Source organism: Sceloporus occidentalis, unplaced genomic scaffold (assembly GCF_023333645.1).
Source record: "Sceloporus occidentalis isolate IW3139 unplaced genomic scaffold, rSceOcc1.0.p SCAF_220, whole genome shotgun sequence".
NCBI classification, from domain to species: Eukaryota; Metazoa; Chordata; class Lepidosauria; order Squamata; family Phrynosomatidae; genus Sceloporus; species Sceloporus occidentalis.
This window is the reverse complement of record NW_028317200.1, coordinates 1016097-1035883: the sequence shown is the minus strand read 5'-3', so window position 1 is coordinate 1035883 and position 19787 is coordinate 1016097.

Here is a 19787-nt window from a genome sequence, read left to right as displayed (position 1 = left end):
TATATAAATATACGCGGGGCCGATATACATTATATAAATATACTCTGGCCGATGTACAATATATAAATTTACGCGGGGCCGATATACATTATATAAATATACGCGGGGCTGATATACATTATATAAATATACGCGGGGCCGATATACAATCTATAAATATACGCGGGGCCGATATACATTATATACATATATACGGGACCAATATACATTATATAAATATACACGGGGCCGATATACATTATATAAATATACGCGGGGCCGATATACAATATATAAATATATGCGGGGCCGATATACAATCTATAAATATATAAGGGACTGATATACATTATATAAATATACGCGGGGCCGATATACAATCTATAAATATATAAGGGACTGATATACATTATATAAATATAGACGGGGCCGATATACATTATATAAATATATACATTATATAAATATACGTGGGGCCGATATACAATATATAAATATATGCCGGGACGATATACATTATATAAATATATGCGGGGCCGATATACATTATATAAATATATGCGGGGCCGATATACATTATATAAATAAATGCGGGCCGATATACATTATATAAACATACGCAGGGCCGATATACATTATATAAATATATGCGGGGCCGATATACGTTATATAAATATATGCGGGGCCAATATACATTATATAAATATATACGGGGCCGATATAAAGAGCTCTTCAGTGAACTGTTCATTAACAGAAATGTACAAAGAACAAGAGGTCGCCCTCTGAGACTGGAAGAGCGGAGATTTCATAGACGACAAAGAAAGGGATTCTTTACAGTGAGGACAATAAAGGTATGGAATGCACAGCCAAGAGAGGTGGTTATCAATTACATTTGATGCCTTCAAAAGGGTCTAGATATTATATCATGACATACAGGGCTATAAATTAATTAATTTATATTTTAGAGCTTCTTGATCCAAGGAGAAATCCAATTGTCTTTTGGAGTGAAAACTGATTTTTTTTCCCCTGATGACAGAATTCGAGGTAGCTTAATTAGGGGTATTTTCGTCTTCTTTGGATCAAGAATAGAAGGGTTGAACTTGATGGACTTAGGTCTTTTTTCAATCTTAAGTACTATGTAACTATGTAATTTGAATTGGCCAGCTTTGAAGATGTCCCAAAAATGACATGAGTGCGGGATGCGGCATGTCCCAAAATTGGCCTTTTAGTCCCCAAACAACCCGACAAACGCATTCTTGGCTATTAGCACTGTACATGGGAGATGTTGTTGAACACCTTTTAGGTGTTGTTTGGAAGTGAGATATACCACGAGCTGCAAATTCATATTGAAAGTAAAGTGTGTGCTTTAGCTGCTGGGGGCGCTGCCATATTATATATATAAGGCATATAGCCTTTTAATATGGTCAATACAGTCGGTTCCAAGAGTGGTCTAAGGAACCCCTAAATTTTTTGGTGTTTGCAGCAACACCAGCTGAGCAAAGAAAGCAATTATTGGTTGCTCGCTCTGCTCGTTTAACCACATGACATACCAGGTATGTCAATTGTCATTAAGGGGATGCATTTCCGTGACGTGCCTGGCATCTCCATTGTTGTTAGGTTAAAAGCCCTACCTTAGTACACATATAATGTATATCTAAACCCCAAAAACATGACTTTCCACATTGTTTCTCCATATATGTCAAATCAAAAGCAAAAAAAACATCTTACATCCCCTTATTACACGTATCTCGTATATTTAGTGGTACATAAAGCCAAAAGAAACAAAATATAGGTAGAAAATAAACATGTCTACAAGTGTGATTATTTGAAATGTGGTGCATCCAATTTAAAAAGATTTAGGCTGAGGATAATAGGAGTAGAAAACAAAACTAATCGGCCCATCTTAAAAGTTAAAGTAAAAGTAAAGCCGACCACTTTTATGCATGGTGTCCCCTTGAAATGTCAAATAGATTCATGTATTTGCCCCATAACCTTTTGTGGGGTTGTGTGAGCTCTAAGGGCACAAATGACTGCATGTGATCAGAAAATACCGGCAGACAATTTGCATTCTTCCGCGTGAAAGCTGCGCATGGGATGCTCCTGGACTTTCCAACATGACAATGGCCCTGAGCACAAGGACAAGCGGCAATACACAGTGTCAAGAACTAACGCTATGCAGACTTTTGAACGGGGAGGGGGGTATTTTATTTCTGTCTTTGTTGCTGCTAAGTTTTATGTTTCTGACGTTCCGTTATAACTTCCAGCCGAATATGAATCCCATAAAAATAAAAGAAATGTATTGTTTTGCTCACTCATGTATTCTTTAAATATAGTACATATATTACCAATTATCCACAACCTTTGATCACAACTGCAAATCTCTTCTCATTGTTAAATGTGCAAGAGGGGACCAGCGACCAATCAGGATGCAGAAAGGGCAACCGTTTCATTATAATGAATGTCTATAATTTAATGAAATCAGATCAATACGTAACGCGCTCAACAAAGCAAAGAGCAGAACCTGAATATCCATCCAGTGCTTTGTAAGATATCTGCAACCAAATATCTGAACCTCCATACTGTGCAACTTAGTTTCCTGGGACACAATCGGGAACTTGATATTCTGTGTCTGTTTTCTTGGAAACAGAATCACTTTCATAATATACAGAAAATCAAATGGATTTGCAAAAATATCAAGAAAAACTCAAAAAGGGGAATTTTATCGGATAAAGTGTAAATCAATAGCAAGCGGCTCAACTACATCAATGGCACAATTTAGATAAACGAAGGAGATTGTTGGTGATCTGGTCAGTGAAGATCAGGAGAAGGCAGACATTCTAAATATTTTTTCTTGGTATTTACCAATAATTCACGCACAGCTGCAGGTTTGCTAATTCATTCTACAGAAAAGCTGGCAGCAAACATATGATTGGCTGAAAGAGGACAAAGTGCCAGATCTGCTAAATAAATAAAGTAGAACAGATAATGCCCCGGGGCCGGATGGTATATACCCTCTGGTACTTAAACACTTGGCGTAAAGCAGAAGCGCTAACAATACAGACCAAAATCTCAGCCGGGTGGTTATAGACCCAGCAGTAGCGGGGACATTTTGGAAGCCGGTTAAGGGATAATATTAAAAAAACCAACTATTTATTATTATTTAACTCAGGTTTATGAAGCAGAGATCGTGCCGCACGAACTTAATTGCTTTCTATGAAATGTTGAGTAAAACCCAGAACAGAGAGTTTCAGTGGATGTGATTTATTCAGATTGTGTGAAAGCAGGCGATACGGATCCACATACAAGGTTATTGAGCGAATGGAAGGAGGTCGGCTTAGGGAGCGCTGCTGGGATAGAAAACTCTCCAAATGATAGCAGTCCGAGAGTTCATGGAGAATTATCCAACGGGAGAAAGGGGGTGAATGACGTGAAATGAAGAGTTCATGGAGAATTATCCAACGGGAGAAAGGGGGTGAATGAAGTGAAATGAAGAGTTCATGGAGAATTATCCAACGGGAGAAAGGGGGTGAATGACGTGAAATGAAGAGTTCATGGAGAATTATCCAACGGGAGAAAGGGGGTGAATGACGTGAAATGAAGAGTTCATGGAGAATTATCCAACGGGAGAAAGGGGGTGAATGACGTGAAATGAAGAGTTCATGGAGAATTATCCAACTGGAGAAAGGGGTGAATGAAGTGGAGTTTCAACGGATGTGATTTATTTTAAACATTTCAGGAGAGTTTTTTTTGGTTTATTATGATAAAGAACAATTGGGAACATGTTTGAAAGCGTATGCACAGGCTTATTTGCATAGAGTCTGGAGGGCGTGGTCTAACCCTGCCTCCTTAACCCCTTCAGCACCGGGACGTACCTGGTACTTCCTGGTTACTGGTCACCGGTAGACCGGGACGTACCAGGTACGTCTCCTCCAAAAAACGCCCCCCACATCACCACGATCGCGGTGATCGTGGAGGCGCTGCTGCTACTGTCTGCCCAGGAGTCCTGGGCAGACAGCACAGCCTCTCTAAACCCGCCCCCAAGCCTACGATCACTCCCACGGAGTGATTTTGTAGGCAGAAACAGCGATTGCAGAAAGATCTGCAATCGCGGTTTCAGCTGCCACAGGCAGCTTCAGGGAAGGGTGGGGGGTGTTGAATGGGTCCCCACACAAGTGTGGGGACCTGACACAACACCCCCCAGCTGCCTGATCGCTCCATGAGAGCGTCAGTGCAGCGTTAACCCCTTCAATGCCGCGATCGCGGCATTGAAGGGGTTAATTCCCGTTTTGTAGGGGGCTCTGCTGCTGGTGGTCTGCCTGGAAGCCCAGGCAGACCAGCAACAGCAAAAACGAAGCCCCAGAAGTCCTCTGATCAGTCCTGTAGGACTGATCAGAGAGACTCCTCCCCTACAATCTCCAGTCTATTGGAGATTGTGTCCCAGCTGCCAGAGGCAGCTTCAGGGACAGGGAGACAGGGTTCTTTGGTCTCCACATGAGTGTGGAGACCAGCCCCCCCACCCTCACCCTTCCTCAGTTAACCCCTACCCCCCTCTTCCTCAATTAACCCCTTCAATGCTGCGATTGTGTATGACCCCATCGCAGCATTGCAAGGGTTAATATTAGTCCCCACAAGCTTGTGGGGACTAAATACCAGTCAATGCTGTGCTTCAATGGAGCATCAGCATTGAAAGAGTTAAAAAAAAAAAATGTAAAAAATAATAATAAAAAAAAAAAAATAAAAAATAAATTAATTTAAAAAAATTAATAAAATAATAATAATAATAATAAAAAAAATAACAGCACTGGCCTGAAAGTCCAGGGTGCTTCCAGGTCAAATGCTGGGCTGATCAGATCGCTCCTGGCCAATAGGAGTGATCGGATCATTATGGCAGCCCACGGATGACCCTGCTCTACAAAGAGAGAGGGGTCATCTAGGGTAATTATGAAAAAACACAAATTATTAATAAATGAAAAAATCATAATTATTACCTGATCACTTGTCGGTGACATTTTAAGTCGCTGATTATTGATCGGTCTCCCTGATTGATGTCAGCGGCCTAAACCTGTCACTTACAAGTAATCTGATGAAAAAAAATATTTAAAAAAATGTAAATGCACATGTTCCAGTTTTGCCCTCATAGCTTCCTCAAATAATGCATGAACCATGCATGTGAGGCCTTGTTGGACTCATGGGATGTTGGTGAACAAAATGTGGTGCTTTCTTCCACTGTTGCACTTATGGTGTGCAAGAAATTCAGTACAACATTGAAATGTATGCGTTAAAAACGCAATAAAATAATCTCCCTGTGAAGTTTGGCAGACATCAGTGAAGAAAGGGCTAACTGAAAACTGTCAAAACTACCCTAGTTGAACACCTTGACTTGTCTACTGTTCATAAATATATACTTTTATGGGGTAATTTACATTGGGGGGCTTCCAAAATCTCCCAAATGGGATATGGGCCCAGGAAACCAATTTCTGAAAATTCCAAATGTGAAAACAAAAATGCGCATGTTCCAGTTTTGCCCTCATAGCTTCCTCAAAAATTGCATGAACCATGCATGTGAGGCCTTGTTGGAACCGGGGGATGTTGGTGAACACAATTTGGTGTTTTTTTCTGCAGTTGCACATATTCTTTACAAAATATAATATAAAATCTAAAGCAACATTGCATCATATGCAAAAAAAAAAACAAAAAATATAAAAATACCTCAAAATTTGGCAGCAATTGGCGATAAAATCCCTGTTTGAAAAGTGTCAAAATGACCCTAGTTGTACACCTTGACTTATCTACTGTTCATAAACATATAATTTTGGGGGGATAATCAGTATCTGTGACAACTATTGCAGTTATTAGACTACCATGCCAAATTTGAAAAAAATTACATTTCAAAAACGTAATGCATGCCTTGCAATATTTTCCCCTATACTGGTCAAAATAGATAAAAATCCTGGCCATGTTGGGTGGTTTCCAAATCAGGACAACTTAATGAATATATTTGGGATAATTTTTTCCCATTGGTTCAATGTGTGTACAATTTGTATGTATACAAAACTGTAAAAAAATGCGTTTTTTTCATTTTTTCCCCACTTTTTCCAGTTTATTTAAAAAAAAACAATGTACTACCCAGCTTAATATGGTTTCAAATGAAAGCCCTACTTGTGCTGAAAAAAACAATATATGATTTGTGTGGGTGCACCACTTGATAAGAGAAAAATTACAGTTGAAGAAAGACATGGCAAAAACACAAAAACGGCTCCGGTCCTTTAGCGACACCCTAGCTTAAAAATCCCGGTCCTGAAGGGGTTAAAGCATTTCTACAACCCCAAACAGTACACAGCATGACACAACAGGCAGGATATTTTGCGCTTCTGGGTGCGACGCAGTCCTCAGCCAGGGCGAAGCTCGCGACTAGAGCAAGCAATCTTTTTGATCTATCGTTAACAACAGCCAAGAAGCCCAGCAAACGCCAGGCATCAAAAAATTGGTTACGACTCATGGTCGTTCCTCCCCACGGAAATCTTTAGTAAAAGGCTCTTTTATTATCATAACTTTACAAATAAACACAGCGGGTTACATTAAAAGAACAAGTTCAAACCAACACAGTGGACAAAGATTAAAATACATAACATAAAAGCTACAAAACCAGCATAAAATAATGTTCATAAAAAGACAGCATAAAATTCCACTTTTTTTAATTCCATGTGTCATAGCGCTTGGACATCCCATCCATTTGCAATCATATAAAAAAAATAAAATATGCGTACAACTGATGGCGAATTTAAGACCGTCTGCTCTGGAAATCACTTGTTAAAACAAAACAAAAAAAAAAAACCCCAGTATAGGAAAAGCTCCAAATGAATCCAAATAGTTACAGGATTCTCCAAGGTTGTCAAACCTACATATTAACTACAGCCATACAACAGAACTGAAATCCTGCCATTAAAAAACTTTTAATATTATTATTAAAAAAAAAAGCACAATGTAATAAACTGTATCTGAATTGTTGCAGTCTGTAAGTTGCAGGCAGGCCATCAACGGCAGTTTAAATGTAAAACGCCTCCTCCATGGACTCCGGGTCTGTATCACATCTAATCCAAATGAAAAATTCCCCCCCCAGAAACGGGGACTAGCCAGCAGCCGACAGAAAGCGAAGGAATCTAATCTAATGATCTGCCTCACCTGTGAAAGATTCTAAGACTGCCTAATAACAGAAAAGGAAATAAATATAAAATAATAACTATAAAATAAATATAAATAAATAAAAAAAATAATAAAACCCAACACACATTTCCACATAATGTTCACAACATTTTCATCAGGGGATTGTGGATACAGGAGCCTCCAAACAGCTTTATATAGCCCGTGCCAAGCATTGATTGTCAACCGCACCACACCCTCATTCGTTAATTTATTAACTCCTGAACTCCCAGTGGAGCCACCAGCAGGGGGTGGGGGGGGCTAAGCATCATACTACTTTACCACAGGTGTCTTAAAGCGGGGATTAACCCCACGAATCCCACATAACAGATTACCCACAGTGTTACTTAATTGAGACTCGAGATCACATTCCCATTATTAGTTTTGAACCTGAGCATTAACCATATCAGTTTTCCATTGTTCATTGATTAATATGCCTAAATACAGCAGATAGCCCATACATGAATAAAATGACGTATTCATTTTAATAATAATATACTTGAGGGGAGGTGGGGAGGAGAAAAAAAACCACACATATGTTATGAAAATCAAATGTCTTATTCTTTTTAATCATTATTCAATGAATGGAGTAAAAGAAAAACCCTCATTCAGCCCATTGGGGGAGAGGGTCTGTAACTTATAAATCCAAAAGCACTCTCTGCTCAATATGGTGGGAGATTTCATCAATTGACAACTATTTAACACAGGGCATGAGTCCTCGTGGTTTGGGAATTAACTTATTACCTCCTAGACACATCTTGGATGAAACTTTTCACATGAAATGGAATGATATATTAAAATAATGCTCTCATTAACTGATGAAATTAATTAAGGAAGCAGAGGAAACAAATTTGAATCACCTTAATGTGAGGATTGATACACCATTCAGAAATGTAACCCCTCAAGGACAATGGGCGGTCCCTAAACCCATTGAAAACAATGCATTTTGAGCCTGTACATGTACGGGCTTTGTCATTAAAGGGTTAAGGGTGATCAGGAATTTAACAGTATGGCGCATAAATTGCAGCATCAATTAAACAACTTTTGTCGCTCCCTTAGGGAACGTAAGCACACCAAATTTTTTTTGAGACTGAACAATGAACAATGGAAAATTGATACGGTTAATGCTTAGGTTCAAGATGAATATTGGGAATGTGATCTGGAGTCTCAATCAAGTAACACCTTGGGTAATTTGGTGTGTGGGAGTTGTGGGGTTAATCCCTGCTTTAAGATACCTGTGGTAAAGCAGTATGATGCTTAGCCCCCTGCTGGTGGCTCCACTGGTAGTTTAGGAGTTAATAAATTAACGGATGAGGGTGTAGTGCGCTTGTCCAATCAATGCTTGGCACGGGCTATATAAAGCTGTTTGGAGGCTCCCGTGTCATTAATCCTGTAACCAAAGTGTAGTGAATGCTATATAGAAATGTGTGTTTCTGTTATTAGGCAGTCTTAGAATCTTTATCAAGTGAGGCAGAGACCTAGATCAGACCTAGATCAGACCTAGATCAGACCTAGATCAGACCTAGATCAGACCTAGATCAGACCTAGATCAGACCTAGATCAGACCTAGATCAGACCTAGATCAGACCTAGATCAGACCTAGATTCCTTCACTTTCTGTCGGCTGCTGGCTAGTCCCCGTTTCTGGGGGAGAATTTTTCATTTGGATTAGATGTGATACAGACCCGCAGTCCATGGAGGAGGCGTTTTACATTTAAACTGCCGTTGATGGCCTGCCTGTAGCTTACAGACTGCAACAATTCAGATACAGTTTATTACATTGTGCTTTTTAATAACAACATTAAAAGTTTTAACGGCAGGATTTCAGTTCTGTTGTATGGGTGTAGGGAATTCCATAAAAACAAAACATATCTGTATTACGTTAACATAAAATTCCGTAAGAGGGTAATTCAAAGCCAAATAAGACGTAACCGGTAATAAAATCGATTTAACAATTAAAATTTTACCCTCCATTGTAAGGATTGTCGGGATGCCCACAGTGCCACTTTCTGATTAAGTTTGTTTATGACGTGCTCCCATGATATATGTCCATTCTTTTTGTCAAAAATGATTCCTAAAAAAATGTGTGTGCCCTCTGTGGTGGGAGTGCAGTTACCTGGCTGCAGTCCCAATCACCCAAAATAAAACCATCACGTTTCTGCAAATTAAGCTTAAAACCAGACGCACGGCAAAAAAACTTCTGTGACTTCTTAACGGACTCCGGGGTTGTGCAATACATGCTTACGTTGTTCATATACCCCAGAGCCTTAACTTGTTTCCCCGCTCCACCTGGGATAGGGACACCCCGTAAAAACGTATCTGCTCTTAGCAAAGCCAATAGGGGCTCGATGGCACAGATAAGCAAGGATGTCTTTTGTCCCCGCTCCAGAATATAGTTCCACCTTATGAGTTAGAAAACCATTGATGGAAACCTGACTAAAAGAGCCATGATATAAAACCTGCACATTGCGAATAAAACCATCCGGGAACCCCATAACCTTTAAAACTATAAAGAGGAAATCATGGGACACTGTCAATAGCTTTCATAAAATCCAGTGATAAAATTGCCAAGCTCTGCTTCCCCTCCTGCTGGTACCAGATCAGATCTCTAATAACTCCCAGGTGCTCCCAGATTGCCCTTCCAGGAAAAACACAGACCTGATCGGGTTTTTTAGCTTTTCATTCTATTCGCTAAAATCTTGTAATCAACATTAAGGAGAGTGATCGGCTATAATTTTCCATATTGTCTGTCACGCTACTTAAACACTAAGGAAATTGCACCTCTTCTCCATGAAGGAGGGCGTTCCGGAACCTACAGAGCTTCAGTAAAAACATTAAAAAGATCGTCGAGTTTAAAAGAATATCATGAGTCTTAAAAAGGATCCCAACTCTAATTCTCATTGGACCCGGACCAAAAAGAGAGACCCGCGGTCCAGTCCCTCTTAATATGGCCATACGGAAGTCCATGGGATAGTCTTACATTCTTGTAAATGAAAATCATCAATGTTCAAAGTCAATAAATACGAAAACAAAGCGACCCTTCAGATTTCTCACATTCAGTGAGGCAAGTGAAGTGTTCGCCATAGTAAAAAGAATCTGCAACTGTTTCAATGCATCCTTCCACCGTCAGTCTGTAGTTATGCTAAAAAAGATATGCTAAAAAAGATAATTCCTCTTCTGAACTCGAGACATCCATAATCAACTGGGAACTAAGGATAGGTTAATCCCCAGCCTCAGCAGCCACAGACCAGGTTCCTTCCATAGCCCCTCCAGGAACTAGATCAGGTTCCATCCTCTGCTCAGGTACCAACTCTGTAGAAGCTTTAAATCCACCATCACGGCCTTATTCAGACTGCATATCGGGTCTCCCCTCTGTGCCATCGCTCCGGGCCACATGGAAAGGGGGGGGAGATGAACGCCACGCCAGGTTCCCAACTGGCAGGACCTCTCCGACCACATCTGTCATCCCGCGCAGAGTCTGTCTGTACAGTAACTGGAACTGCAGCCGCCATGGATGATGGAACAATCTCATGTTAGAGGAGGATTGGACTTCCCGGGACTCAGACTCCACGCTGTCAGGAACGGCAAACACCAGAGACAAACCTATAGTGGGACGAAAAGAAACATTAGGATCCGCAGGACCCACCACAGGTGGATCTTCTGAAGGCCGCATAGCAGGAGTCGGGGTAGATGGGAGCAGGAGCAACCAAGGCAGCCCACGACGGCTTTGTGGTGCGGTCACGATACATGTGACCAGCCTGGCCACACCCATTATACTTTGTAGGTTTATCATAGTCCATTGTCAAATGACCCCTCTGACCACAATTCCTGCATAAAGGGCGGGGGTCAGCTGTACATTTCGCCTGGGTGTGGTGTATACTCCACATCTCCTACATAAAAAGGGCATCCCTGGAAATAACCCCAATGGTTACCTATAGAAAAACTGGAAGGGGGATACATAATCCCTCCAATTCCCTCAGGGTGTTCTTTGAACTTAATGAAAAATCTCCATTTGCCAGTCTAAATTTCAAAGTCGTTAGTAACTCTTTCTGCTCCAATAACGGAGGTGCAAAACCGCATTAACCACATGGTCACAGCATCTTCTGGAACAAAAGGATGAAGCATATGAACCGTGATGGGAACTTCCTCACCTCCATGTAGCATAATAAAAATGAGGCCGTCCAGTCATGGGTCACTGTTACGATCTTTCAAGCTCTTGAAGAACTGGTTGCATTTTCCAATGGAGTCTAGCGTCACCATAAAATCACCGGATCTTGAAGGCAAAAGATGTCAGCATACTGGACTCCAAGAACAGTCTCCAACATGACCTCCACGACAAACTTTAAGTTCTTCTCCTCCTGGTCCACATCAGGTACTTCAATACCGGCCGGCGATCTGCGCAGAAGATGGTCACGTCGTCCATGAAGAGCAAGCACTTTATCTCCTTCTTGTCTCTGCCCGGTGCGGTGATCCCTCTGATCTCTGGACTCTTTTTCTGGCTCCATCTCCCTCCTGCGGCTTCTCCAGGGGGTTTCCTGCAGCGGATACAAGAGGGGAGAAAGGGTCGGGGTCTGCAGCAGCTGGGGAGGGGGTTAGTGCTGCTGCCAGAAGAGGGAAGCAGGGAGGGTCAGAAGCAACACAGGGGAGGAATGGTGCTGCGTCAGGGGGGGGGGCCTTGACAGCTGGCAGGGCCATGACGGTCTTGGCAGGGGGGTGTTGCTTTCTTACCTTTCCTGGGGGCCGCTTTCAGAGGTTGCCAGAGGGTTTGTCTGTGGTGTCGGCGCCTTGGCTCGAACCTTGGTCAGGGCCCTGTCGGGGACCTTGGCGGCTGCTGCTGCTACTGCTGTGTAGGACCTTGATCTTCTGGGGGCAATCCTTGTAGATGTGGTCAGGATCGCGGCACAGGTTACAGGTCTTCTTTCGTGGACAGTCTTTTTGGTTTCGTGCCCTACCACTTTGCAGTACCTGCAGGACTTCAGTTGGCATTCCTCTGCCCTGTGGCCCAGTTGGCTGCATCATCTGCTGGTTGTGGGCTGGCCGGGGTAGAAGAGCATGCCTGTAGAGTTTCCCAAGGTAAAACTATGTGGCAGGTGCTGTAGCGCATCTGGTGAGGTGGAGTCTGGCCTCAGACGAATCACGATGGACCACCTTTCTGTCCAGAAGCCGTACTGGGGTGAGGATCTTGGTCGGTTAACGTATGATGTGGCAGTACCTTCCCAAGACAGTTACCATGTCTTTTCCTGGGGTGTGGGGGTTCCACATCGAGACCGTCACAGGTCTCTCCTCCCTGTAGATGGTGCTGTTCCCATAAAAGCAGGAGAGAACCTGCTCTGGTTTCGCTGACCTGAAGGCTTCCCACAACCTCTTGCAGACAGCCGCCGAAATGAATATATTACGTAGGACATCCCTTTTAGGGAAAAAAAGGCACTAAAAAAAGTCCAGAAAAGGCACTAAAAAAGGCCAAAAGAAGTTGTCCTCAAAAAAAGGGGAGTTCTTCCCAGCACCAAAAGTTAGTCCGTGCGCTCAAGCCTCACGAGTGTTAGGATTACTCCAGCATGCATCCACTCGGTGATGGGGAGTCCACAACCGATTTCCTAGGGTCTGCAGGCACGAATGCTGAGGAGTGAATGCAGCCAATGATCGAAACTAGTTCCATTCAGAAAGGCATCAGTTACAACCCCAATAGCAGCATGTATGCATAAGCAGAAAGGCCGAGGTCTAACAACCAGTCGTCACGGACCTTCGGAGGACTCTACAAACATATATATATATATATATATATATATATTACACCACTCAGTCATAGTGTGCACCCTCAAGATGGAATTCCGGATGCCAAAAAACATCCTCATGGTAACTTTTATATTTTCGACACCCATAGTGAAGAAAAAGAAACTAATATATACATATTGCCATAATCACAATCCAATGGCAAAACCCAAGCAAACTATCCCTAAAAACCTAAATCACAACCCTATCGCTAACCCTCACACCAAGACCCTATCGCTAACCTTCACCACACCCGCTAAGCCCTCACTGTCCCTAAAAACTCTCCCTACTCCTGTCCCTAATCACTATCCTCCATAAAAAAACCATCCAAAAAAAAGAAACATGAGAAAACAAAATAAGACAAAAGAGAACTTCCACCCAAAGAAACAGCACACATTCCCATTTTATACATAAACCGCAATATACACTGTACCCTACCTCATCCCGCACACCATTTTTTTTTTTTTTTTTTTTTTTTTTTTGTGTTCCATATACCCTCAGCATCAAACTCTCCCATTCTCTTCAAATCTCTCAAAAAAAATATACATACATCCGTCCACGGACCATCCTCACACATCTATAACATCCTTTTTAAAAATTAACAAATTCCTTGCGTCCCATAATGATTCTTTCACACAGCTCGTTATGCACCACCAGAAACCGTTCAACATCAAGGCATATCCATCCCTCCATTCTCTCTCCTCAAACACACCTTCTCCCTCTTCAACTTTTCTATTCTCGAATTCCAAAAGAACAAAAACAGATGTCTCACAAGCTTTCGCAATACTCATATCATTCACCGGAAACACCGCATTCAAATACAATAACAAAGGCAACACCCTCCCCGCACCTTTCTCCCAACTCTCATACCCATCCAACCGTTCATCAAATTTCACCCCCAATACTTCAATCGGACTGTTCATTGTCGGCCAACCACACAATTCTAACTCACACCATGCACCAAATGCGTTACAAATACATTTCTGCCAATTCCCTCGAAATCCACTCCCCATACAAAAACATAATCCGTATATCCCAATACCTTCAGACTTCTTCCATCACTTCCAGGTATATCTACTCCTTTCACTACTTTATCATTCCTAATCATTCTCAAAGCTCAATCACTCAAATGAATAAAATTGGTGACAAAGGACATCCTTGTCTCACACCTGATTGTATTACAAATCTTTCTGAGAAACACCCATTCACTAATACTCTACTTCTAATCTCTCCATACAAAATCTGCAGCCATCCCAACATCCTCCTGTGGTACACCCAATTTCTCTAATACTTTAAACAAAAAAATCATGCGCAACCTTATATGCTTTCTCAAAATCTATAGTCTCCACAGCCACTTCCAGCTTTCTCTCCATACAATACCACAAAACATCTCTTAATACCATCAAACTACCACCAATTTGTCTCCCCGGTACTGCACACACATGCTCCTCACCCACCATTCTCTCCGCAATTGATTAGCTAACACTTTAGCGATTTATAAAATAATTGCATTTAACAATGTGATTGGTCTCCAGTTTTTAAGGTCTTGTTTCTCTCCTTTTTTTAAACCATAATACAATCACCCCTTCTTTCATCCTTTCTGTTAATTCATTCCATCTAAATACCTCCATACAAACTTCCACAAAATCATCCCCAATCACATCCCAAAACTTACAATAAAACTCAACAGGCAATCCATCACAACCAGGCGTCTTACTTTCCTTCATACCCTTAATAACAACCGCTAACTCCACCTTATCCACATCCCTTTCTAAATCAACCACATCCATGTCGTCTATCACAGCATCCACACCTTCCCAAATATCCTTTTCTACCAACAAATCCCTAGCTTTCTCCGCATCCAACTCTTTAAAAAAAATCAGTCACAACATTCATCATATCCAATCCACCTACAACTACTCCGTCTTCATTCAAAACCTTCTCCATCAATTATCTGCCTCCGAACACTTTCTTAAAAAAGAACCTTGTACGCCTTTACATTTATTTATAAAGCGCCGGCCGATTCCGCAGCGCTGTTACATTCATTGGAACAATTTATAAACACATACGATAACAAACTGGCCCAAAGGAGAAGAGGGCCCTGCTCTTGCGATCTAGTTGGTGGTTGAGGGGAGTGAGACAATAGGAGAGGACAGCTTGGATGGGGATGAGTTGATCTGGTTGACGTGTTGAAGCCGTTTGTTCCGATGGCTTTGATTAGGACGATGGTTGGGAGCGCTGGAAAGCAATGTTGTACGGTGCCCTGAACAAGTGGTTTTCAGAGAGGTTTTGAAAGTCGCTTACGAGGCAGAAAGTCTGACTGAACGGGGAAGGGAATTCCACAAGAGGGGAGCAGCGTGGGTGAAATCCTGAATTCGGGAGTGGGAAGAGGTAACAGTAGAAGAAAACCACAGGTCGTGAGGACCGAAGAGGGTGGGTAGGGGTGTATCTGGATAGGAGGATAGAGATGTAAGGGGGTGTCGAGTTGTTGAGGGCTCTATAGGTCAGGGTTAGAAGTTTAAATTTGATCCTAAAGGGTATGGGGAGCCAATGAAGTGATTGTCACAGTGGGGCAGCGGATGAGGAGCGGCGGCAGAGAGATTAATCTACCTGCAGTGTTGAGGATGGATTGAAGCGGTGAAGTATAACTTTCAATTTAGTTTTAAATATTTTCTTTCCATGAAATAATCCATTCTGCCCCTTGCAACCATTAATTAATCTTTCACATCCCATCCGTATCCTCTCAATTTATGCAAATATTCAAACCTTTTCTGCCATGCTAACCATTCCCTCTTTTCTCTCCTTGCCGTACATGAACCCATTCTTACAAAAAACAAATTCTTACCGTAAACATTTTTTTTCCCTTAATATAGTGGGAGTACCGTGGGGTGCCGTTCCTCCTAGGGACAAGGACCTAGAAAATAAAAGGTTAAAGAGACCCTATCCCTGACTCCTCCTCCCTTACCCATAAAAGCCCACCAGACCACCTACCTCCAGTAAGTACCAAGACACGAGTTTGCAAAATTTTGTATTTTAAAGGATGGCTGAAAAGGCCTGGAAGGCCTATATGGATATCTGTTCCACCTGCCTTTCTTATCTGGAGGAAGCGCTCTCTTAGTGTCTGACATATGCTTGATTAAGTCCTTCCTAAGGGAGTCCCAAATAGTTTGCTTCTTGCAAAAGGCAAATCACGCAATGCTGATTTGGAAGCGGAGTCTGCCGTCCACGAGCGCAACCATAAGGCTCTTCTGGCCACAGAAGATAAACCCATATTTCAAGCCGATAATTTTAACATCTCTTCGTTTAGCTTCCACTAGAAAGCTGTTGGCCAATCTAAGATTCTTCAACAGCTTAGACAAATCTTCATCCATACCGGCACACATGCCGTTCTCTAAGGCCTGTAACAAGACATTCTGGGCCCTGCGCACAGCAGATAATGCTACCTTGCATTGAAAACCAGAAAATTGAAACATATGTCTACAGGAAGTCTCCGCTCTTTTATCCATAGGGTCTTTGAGACCCGAGACGTCACCAATGGGAATCGTGGTTTTTTTGGAGAGCTGTGCTATCTGCACATCCACTTTAGGAATGTCTTCCCATTTCTCTTCCCCCCTTAAAGCCGAAAAAGCTGTTTAAAATGTTTGGAAATAAAGGCCCTCATGCCCAGATTGCTCCATTCTCTCTGCGTGAGATCTTGAAGCTTTGGAAGCATAGGAAACCCCTTAGGGTGACTACCTAGGGTCATGTCTTGAAAAGCTTTGAAACCTCTTTGCTAAATTTAGGCAGTTGGTGGGGTGGAAACATGGTCTCATCTTCCGAATCCTCACTGAACAAACTGTATTAGAAGAACCAGATATCTCTCCAGAGGACAAGTCAGATTCGGACGAAGAGTAAGTCTTTCTCCGTCTTACGAGATTTATTCCTCTTGGGTTCTGCAGGGTGAACAGAGGCTGCCTTAAACGTTTCAAAGTCTGTGCAAGGTTGTCTTAAAACCACCCCAAGAAAGACCGCATGTCCTTTTGCTTGTCTTTTGCTGCAAACTCTGCTGAGCAGGCATTTACAATATTTCTTTTTGTAGCCATCTGGCAAAGGGTTGGCACACATTTTTTACAATAAAAGGGTTGCCCAGGGTAGAAAAGGTAGCCCCTATTCCCCCCTTAAGAAAAATTCCGGGGGGGATGCATAACGCCTCTATTTCCTCTAGGGTCTGCCCGTAGCACGACCCAAAACTTCCGCTTTCTATTATAAATCCCCAAGGGATTGGTCAATTTCTCCGGCCCAGTGATATCTACCGCATACCTACTGAGAAAGGCATGCAGTACCTCATCTGGCACAAACGGATTGTACATGTGAATTGTAATACCTAGCCGTCTCCTCTTTTCCATCTGGTAGCACAAAATCCCTTTCAACAATGGGTCACCCGCCTTCTTCATGAAGTTATCTACCAAAAAGGATACAGCGCTAAATTGTTTCATTGTAAAGTCATAAACACCTTCACTGGGGTAATCTTGAAAACAAACAATTTCCTCTGTTGGAAGCTCCAACAATTCTACCACTATCTTCTCCACGATTGTAACGGCCGGGAATGGTCAGGATCAGTAACTGAGGATCCACAGTGCAGAACCCAGACACGAACCAGAACAGGCGTCTGGGACACGGGTATAGCAGTCCACAAACGAAGCCGAGGTCAAGGATTGGAGAAGTCAGGATAGCCGTGAGACGTAGCCGAGGTCAAAACCAGAACAAACAGGATAACTGAGAAGCACGAGCAGAGCCCAGAGAACAAGCAATGAATCTCTTTGACAGGCAGCCAGTGGACAGCTAAGGAGCCCTAAAATAGGCCCCAGGCAGATAACCCCACCCCAAGCCAAGTGCACAAATAGATGGGGAAATGGCCTGCACATGCGTATACTGCCACAGGAGTAAATGGTCGGCTATCATTGGAGTGGCCTGCGCATGCGCAAGGTCCGACGGCATCTGCGGGAGGTTGCCGTAGCCATAGGTAAGGTGGTTACAACGATGAACTGAAGAGTGCTTTCCTCTCGTTTCTTCTGATCCACAATCACCAGCCAAACTGTGTTTATCACTTGAGGCTCTCCAAAGACATCCGCCACAATCCCTCCTCGTTCCTGGTGTCAGCTCCGACAGGCCCCCCAATAGCAGCACCAGGCTAAAGGGGCCAATGCCGGGAGGCCGAGGGCCGTACTCCGCCAGACACCAGGACCTCCTGGCCAAAATCTCCTGCATAAATGCACTCTATCTTAGCCAAACGGCCGAGAAGCGAAACCCAAGCATGATACAGGCAGGATTTTTTGTACTGCTGGATGCGACGCATTTCTTAGCTGTGGTGAAGCTTCAGATCAAAACAAGCGCTCTCTTGATCTATCTAAGTAAATATACATAATATATGGATAATATACATGAATGAATTGAAAGTTCCAACTAAAAATGCATAAAATTTAAATTCTTTAATTGCCTCTTATGTATGTGTTCCACGTATTTAGGCACCACAATCTTTTTGGCTTTTACTTTGCCGATATGATTACAATACCTTAAAAAATGCACTTACATGTCTCTTTAAAGCCATGTTCAGACAATTATCAGAGTCAATAAAATCTCGTTTACACAAAATGTTTCTGGTTTTCCACATTGCTTCCTTAATACAATCTATCATTAACTATAGAATTCGTGACTGGGGCAAGAAAAAAGTCTGTATAAAACAACCTCATGGGTTAAACATCTTAACCCAGAAATCCATTTTAAAAGTAGCACGGCCTTGTGCTACACTTCTTGGGCATAAACACAATTCCAAAAACTGTTTCGTTCTGTGAGCATTGCTCTCTCGGGCACTTAGTACTAGCATTCCAAAACATTCGTGAGCGATCTGCCAGGCCAGATCCTTCTGAGCGTTGGCTAGGTAGGACTGCATTACATTCTGCCAAACTCTTTGACCAGGAATAAGAAAAATGTAGCCCCTGCTCCATTTGTTCTTTTTTTTTAATAGCAGCCGTCAATTTCTTTTGATACGATAAAATGTCAGGGCTAAAATCCTGGAGCTGATATATATAACAGCCTTTTCTAAAACAACCTAATGCTTGGGCGGATTTAACAGGACGGGATAATTAAGAGACGGTTGATAAAATCTGTGCCTTCTGAAAATATGACCTGCACATAACGTAAAAAGAAAGCAAAGGTACAATCTCTATTAAACTTCTTAACACATCGAAAAAACTTTATATATAAAAAGCGTTTATCGGGTATACCTTTCCCTCCATTTACTTTGTTTGCAAGTAATTCCTCTTTTAAATTTTTTCTATTTTTGAACTCCAGAAAAAAAGCATAACATATCCTCATTAATTTCTAGTGTAAAGTTCGGATGGAGGAAAACCAAGGTCCCAAGACCTAATCCCATTATTAGCTTCATCAAATGTGAGTCCCAGAATTTTTTTTATTTGGTCCTTCTGGATTGGGACAGCGGGTGTCTGGCCACTAGCCCAATTGCCAACCGTAAAACAATCACACTTGTTTAAGTTCAGCTGTGCCTCTGGGTTTAAACTGAAGTATTCTGTCTGTCTAATTGTTAAGAGACTGTGGGGTGGGACGATAAACACTATGCCATCCATATAACCCAGAGCCTTTACCTGTAGCCCTCTGCCCCCCCGTGAGCGGGACCCCGCAGATAAACTTGTCTTTCCCTAAAAGGGGCTCAAAGTAGTGGTGATAAAGGACATCCTTGTTTCACCCCTGTCAAGAAAGCCATTGATTCAAACTTCACTCTAAGAGTTTATATAAAAGACTGATTCTCTGGATAAAACATTCTGGGAATGACAGTTTCCTTAA